The following is a 7,644-nucleotide window of genomic DNA, read 5'->3' on the forward strand; positions in this document are numbered from 1 at the left end:
CGAAAAAATCATTTTAAAAATTAATCTTGTAAATCGGGAACGAGTCTCGTTGTCGGGAGGGGTACTTTTACCGGATTTTTCTAATCCTGACATGAGAGATGAAGTTCATATTTTTTAATAATTTTTTCATATGACGAAAATTGATATATCTTAACATCCGTACGGTTGGATCGTCGAAAAAAATCATTTTAAAAATTAATCTTGTAAATCGGGAACGAGTCTCGTTGTTGGGAGGGGTACTTTTACCGGATTTTTCTAATCCTGACACGCAAGATTAAGTTCATATTTTTTAATAATTTTTTCATATGAATAAAATTGATATATCTTAACATCCGTACGGTTGGATCGTCGAAAAAATCATTTTAAAAATTAATCTTGTAAATAGGGAACGAGTCTCGTTGTCGGGAGGGGTACTTTTACCGGATTTTTCTAATCCTGACATGCAAGATGAAGTTCATATTTTTTAATATTTTTTTCATATGACTAAAATTGATATATCTTAACATCCGTACAGTTGGATCGTCGAAAAAATCATTTTAAAAATTAATCTTGTAAATCGGGAACGAGTCTCGTTGTCGGGATGGGTACTTTTACCGGATTTTTCTAATCCTGACATGCAAGATGAAGTTCATATTTTTTAATAATTTTTTCATATGACTAAAATTGATATATCTTAACATCCGTACGGTTTGATCGTCGAAAAAATCATTTTAAAAATTAATCTTGTAAATCGGGAACGAGTCTCGTTGTCGGGAGGGGTACTTTTACCGTATTTTTCTAATCCTGACATGCAAGATGAAGTTCATATTTTTTAATAATTTTTTCTTATGACTAAAATTGATATATCTTAACATCTGTACGGTTGGATCGTCGAAAAAATCATTTTAAAAATTAATCTTGTAAATCGGGAACGAGTCTCGTTGTTGAGATGGGTACTTTTACCGGATTTTTCTAATCCTGACATGCAAGATGAAGTTCATATTTTTTAATAATTTTTTCATATAACTAAAATTGATATATCTTAACATCCGTACGGTTGGATCGTCAAAAAAATCATTTTAAAAATTAATCTTGTAAATCGGGAACGAGTCACGTTGTCGGGATGGGTACTTTTACCGGATTTTTCTAATCCTGACATGCAAGATGAAGTTCATATTTTTTAATAATTTTTTCATATGACTAAAATTGATATATCTTAACATCCGTACGGTCAGATCGTTGAAAAAATCATTTTAAAAATTAATCTTATAAATCGGGAACGAGTCTCGTTGTCGGGAGGGGTACTTTTACCGGATTTTTCTAATCCTGACATGCAAGATGAAGTTCATATTTTTTAATAATTTTTTTATATGACTAAAATTGATATATCTTAACATCCGTATCATCGGATCGTCGAAAAATTCATTTTAAAAATTAATCTTGTAAATCGGGAACGAGTCTCGTTGTCGGGAGGGGTAGTTTTACCGGATTTTTCTAATCCTGACATGCAAGATGAAGTTCATATTTTTTAATAATTTTTTTATATGACTAAAATTGATATATCTTAACATCCGTACGGTTTGATCGTCGAAAAAATCATTTTAAAAATTAATCTTGTAAATCGGGAACGAGTCTCGTTGTCGGAAGTGGTACTTTTACCGGATTTTTCTAATCCTGACATGCAAGATGAAGTTCATATTTTTTAATAATTTTTTCATATGACTAAAATTGATATATCTTAACATCCGTACGGTTGGATCGTCGAAAAAAATCATTTTAGAAATTAATCTTGTAAACCGGAAATCTCATTTATAGAGTAATACTTTTACAATGGTTTCCTTGAAACACCATTGTGTAAAGATAAAATAAGACAACACTTTTTTTATTATAAAACCGTTGTGTGAGCATATCAGCTTTTTTCAATCTAACGGCTAATATCTAATCTCATTTCAATCAAGGGCTACCATTCAGACACTTCAGCAATCCGAGTAAAATGTTTACAACCAATCATGGGGTGCCACCTCATCAGGTGGTGCCCATTGAAATTATAAAATAACTATTTCAGACAACTGTTTTGTTCCGTTGTATGATGTTTTCTAAGACAACCCTTGTAAAAACTGTTGTGTGAATTACACAATGTAATATCTAAAAGCTTGTATGAGACCAACTAAGACAACACTTTTGTTTTAACATAAAACCGTTGTATAAGAATTCGGCTATTTTTCGATCTAACGGCCAATATCAAATCTCATATCAATGAAGGGCTCTCATTTCGCCACGTCAGCAATCCTTGTGAACGATTTACCACCTATCACGTGCTGCCACCTCAATACGTGGTACCCATTGAAATTCCTCAGACAACGGTTTCATTCCGTTGTTTGATGGTTTAGAGGACAACCTTTCTAAAAACCCGTTGTCTCAATTACACAATATAATGTCAAAACCGTTGTCTTATATCCCTATACGTTAACATAGTAACAACGGTTTGTAATCGTTATGTTAAAGATCTACAACAACACTATATTTAAAACACTGTTGTTTGACTCGATGAGAGGATACAACTTGTACAACAGTTTAAAAAAGATGAATATCTGTTGTTTGTTCTGGAGCTCACACAACTGTTTTTTCTGTAAAATCAATTCACCGTTGTATGATTTTTTAGGACGACGGTTTTTTTTTAACCGTTGTTTGTCAAGTGTTGTCTGACTGCAAATTTCTTGTAGTGTGGGTTCTTGTTTTTTTTTCGCTAAGTCGTCTGGGTTCTTGTTATTTTAAAATAAAAAAATACTAAGTTCAAAACAATCCACTATCCACAACTTAATTTGGGAATTAATTACAAAGAGGCAACGGGAGATCGTGCCGTTATTATACTTGATTCTCACTATACTAGCAAGTAGTAATAATGTCTCAAGGAATTATTAAATGGTGGATGGTCCGGCTGGAAAATCGATGTTGATAGCAAGAGAAAATATTTCCCCTGCAGAATTAGTTCTATAATCTTATATTACTCTAGAGGCCCAAAATGGTACACATGACTTATGGTGAAAATGTGATTAGGTACAAGATCTTAGCAGAAACTTAGAAGCATCATAGGTCGTGAGCTTTATAAAAAAAATTAATTTCACAACACCTGGACTACAGAGCCCTAAAATATATGCACTCTACTTGGCTGGTCGTGTATGATTGGTGTCTACTGAATAATTTTTTTAGGAGTAACTGCAATCAATTAATTTTATAGCTGGTCACTAATATTCTTGGAATCTAATTTATGCTCATGATATAAGTCATATAACATGATAGGTAGTATACTCGCGTTGAATAATGGATCGTAGCTTGCATCATAAGTTATATACTTTGGAAAATGTCAAGTAGTAAGCTTTCACATGAACCTCTCTTTGTGTGCTCATCCATCAATAACCTGTTTGCTATATTTTTTTCACATCTGGAATATTTAATGTTGTAAGATACTCTATGACATGAATTGGCATTGTTTTTGCTGTCATTGTCTTTCTGGGCCACATCTAGTGTGGAAGAGGTTGCTTCTACGGGACCTGGCATCCACTTTTTCCAGCTTTATGTAATATTACAGTTTTCCTTGTTGTTTGCTTCTCTAACTCATCACTTGATGAGTCATACTGATAACAATTTACTATGTAGCTCTAGAAGGAGAATATGTTGTAGCTCAACTGGAGGCAGTTGTACCCTAAGGTTGGGACAAATAAAGGCTGATATCAAGAACAGGTGCAATTTCTATTCCAGTATAACCTTCTAGATTGAGGTTATAGTCTCATGCAGCTCATTTTACTCTATTAATGTTTCAAAATCATGTTCAATTAGTTATAAAAGAAACTGTTGTCATTGTTATACAGATTTACTTTGCCACAATTTTTGATATTGAAGAACTTTGAGGGCTTAAACCTTGGAAAGAGGGATATAGTGAGTGAGACTAAAACAATAACTGATTATTTTTGTTTAAAAAAAGTTTACAATAAAATGAAATAACGGATTAATTTTTCTTTTAAAAGTTTTACAAATATATGATGTGCTCTATTGTTCTGTGGCGTGCAGGCTGATGAATCTGGTTTTGGCTTCATATGTTGTTGGTCAGATTTTATTCCCTCAGGTACTTGGTGAAAATGCTTTAAACGACTTTGGTAATATGTCATGGAATGTCAGTAGTGTGTCGGTTTGTTGTACTAATTGGTTGTATATCCATTTTCAAAACACATGTTTCAAATGTGACATATACATGTTTTTAAATATAGGATACATTGTTGACAGTTAATTACACAAAAGTGGGTCAATTTTCAAGTGACTAAAGCACCATGGATTTACATTTAAATAATTTATTGATATTTGAACAGGATGTGAAGTCACTTTAGGCTATCACCAAAATGCCAATCCCAGTGAAAATGTGAGATAATTTTCCAGAGTTTATCAAGGCTTAAAATCTCTACAATAAATTTAGCATTTATTTTAGAGTATTATGATATTCTCTAATTAGAGTGATGTTGAAGGTCTTGCAATACATTTTATATGTATTGATAGTTAAGTTCCTATAGGTAGTTTGATAGTTAAGTTCCTATAGGTAGTTTAATGTTTTGAACTTCTCTTCTTTTATTTGGCATATTTTATAATTAGTGTACTTGAAATGTCGTTGAATCAAATAGTTTTGGTGTTTTGATCATTGTAGGAGTTGATAGATTTTGTCGAAATATGCATCAAAGGTTTGCTTTCTAACTGTTAAGAGAGAGCATGACAAGGTGATTCCAAGAGAGGGTATGAAAAGAAGATCTTTCTAAAAAGAAGGTTGTCGAGGGAACTTTACAAATAATCTTTCTATTTTTGGTTGTTTTAGACTTGTTCTTTGTTTACAAACTAGTTATGTTGATGGTATTTGCATAACAGTTGTGATTAATTTTTGTACGAAATAAATGTTTTATATTTTATATTAATAAGATCAAAGTCTCTTTTTTGTTGTTATTTCAGAGTTGTTACTTGTTAATGTAAATAATGCATCTGGTGGTTTATTAATGTACCAACAGTTATATGATCTGAATAGCTTTTTTAAAAAAAAAAATGATTTTATGCGTCAGTTGTTGACACCAATGCTTTAGTTTTAAGTGTCGGTCACTTCTGAAGATGACACCAATGCTTTAGTTTTAAGTGTCGGTTATTTTTGCAGACAACACCTTTGCTTTGGTTTTAAGCGTCAGGTACAATTTAACCAACGCTTTTGAATGCCTTTTAAGTGTCGGTCTTTCAAACAACCGACACCTTTGATTGACTTTCAGTGTTGGTCTTTTGAAGGACCAATGCTTTTGAATGACTTTAGGCGTCGGTCATTTAAATGACCGACACATTTCATCAGTTTTTAGCATCGCCTTTTAATCGACACCAAAGGTACACACCTACAGTGTCGCCTTCATATACTACGCCAAAATGCCAACACAATATGTCTATTTTAACCGACGCTACAAATCAATTTTCTAGTAGTGAGAGTTATTCTCCTCAAGTCTCTCCCTTCCCTGATCGCTGAGATTTTCTGTTCCAAATGGTAAGGGAGAGTAAGCAAGAACTTTAGATTCACCTCTTCAGCTTCATAGTATTTGTCATGAAGCTGCAAGTCATTTATCAACTTGTTGAATCTTTCAAACACATCAGTAATGTTTTCCTTAGGCTTAGTCATAAAACCCTAATACTGTGAAATCAGTATCCTTCTTTGATTAGATCTAACCTCCTCAGTTCCTTCACGGAGTATCTCAATCTTCTCCCATATTTGCTTGGCAGTGTCACAGTTAACAATATTGTTGTACATCACATTGTCAAGTGACTCAATCAATATCAATTCCAAGCTGCTATCCAGGGAGACTTTCTCCTTTTCAGGGTCAGAATACTCAGCTGGATCTTTATGAGCATAATGAGATGGTATGACCATGTCTCCATCTGTAGATTCCTCAACTCTTACCATAGGAATGAAGGCTCCATTCTTGAGGATCTGAATATGGATCGGATTGGCCATCCTGATAAACATCATAATTTTTTTTTATCAAAGAGTGTAGTTAGCTTTGTCAAAGGTAGAAATTTTGTTGCTACTGATTTTCTGTGTATTCATTCTTCCAAGATCTTGAATCTGTTTACTTTTAGATTTTGCTCTAATACCACTTGTTAGTTAATGAATCACACATGGGGGGTGAATGTGTTTTTCTGATTTTAGGCTTTTCTTGAAAGTTAATTGTTGAATAAAGTAAATTAAATCTTGTATAGAAAATTGTTCATGCAGAATCTAAAAATGCAGAAAATAAAGAACACAGATGGTCAAAATACACTTAATTTTTATATTAAAAATTAAGACTTTTTTGATACAAAATTTTTAAGCTCTTTGATGTTAAAGAGCTCAACTTCTTCTTGAGAGTGATACAAGAGATTTTCTCTAAATTATTACATCTAACTAGAGGACCAGGGTTAACTTTATAACTCAGTTAACTGTTAGTTTACATAGTGGATAATAGACATGATATTAGCTCTTATAAATTGTCACTTGTCATTTCTATTTATAGAAAATCAAATCTTCCATTTATGGCTTAGCATATCTTTAGCATCCCGTGTTTACTTTAATCTCCCTCTGTCAGTTAATCTTTGCCATTGATCTTGCACACTCTTCAAGCTACTTTTTGTAGACCTGTCAATCCTTCTTTTGGATTGTTTATTTGAGACTGTACCTCGAGATCTCCAGTTTGAATTAATAGAACACTTGACATCTCGATAAGTACATAGGCTTATCGAGATCTCTAGCACTACATACTGAGTTTGGCTAATAGAGGTCTTTAGCTTGTCGAGATCTCTAGTCTTCACATCTTCACTTTGACTTATCAATAACTCAGAGTTCTCTACTGAATGTAGACTTCTCGATAACTCTAAGTTTTCTAGTGAATGAATGACTTGTCGATATCTCCAATCTTCATTTCCTCAATTTTGCTTGTCGATATATTCCTGAGTTCTCTAGTAGCTTTCCTGACTTCTCCATTTTGAATCATTCATTTCTTCTATTCCGGTGGATATTCCTCATCCGTCGAGTAGTTATTGTAACCCGACGGATGTGCCTAACAGCAGTCATCCGTCGACTAGCAAAACTACTATTCCGATGGATGTTCATCATCCGTTGGTACTCTCTGAAACTTGAATAACTTGTCGATAATCCATTCTGGAGTTCTCGAATGACTTGTCTATAACATTAAATCTGTGACTTGTAGAGATCTTGACTTAGGGTATTTTTCTCCAAACAGATTTATTCAACTCCAAGCTTCTTTAAAATTCATCTGATTCATGATCTTCTTGATCTTCTTCTAGATAGAGTCCTTAGGCTTGATACTATTTTAGGAAAAAGACTACAGTCTGCTCCATTGCATTTTTACAGAGTTTAAGTCTTACAAGTACAAAATACAAATTTAGATTACAATACAACTTACTCAGGGTTGACAAATTGTCTTGGTCTTGTTAAAGTACAGGCATGTCTTTTGCAACAATAACAATTCCGGCGAGTTCAACTCCATCACCTCCGAGTTTATGCCATCACCCCCGGCAAATTCATTTCCAAAAACTTAGAAGTAAAATAAGACTTGTATTAATTAGTTCATGTATATGAACCAATTTAAGTTTATTTTT

The sequence above is a fragment of the Apium graveolens genome, chromosome 7, assembly GCF_009905375.1.
Source record: "Apium graveolens cultivar Ventura chromosome 7, ASM990537v1, whole genome shotgun sequence".
Classification (NCBI taxonomy): domain Eukaryota; kingdom Viridiplantae; phylum Streptophyta; class Magnoliopsida; order Apiales; family Apiaceae; genus Apium; species Apium graveolens.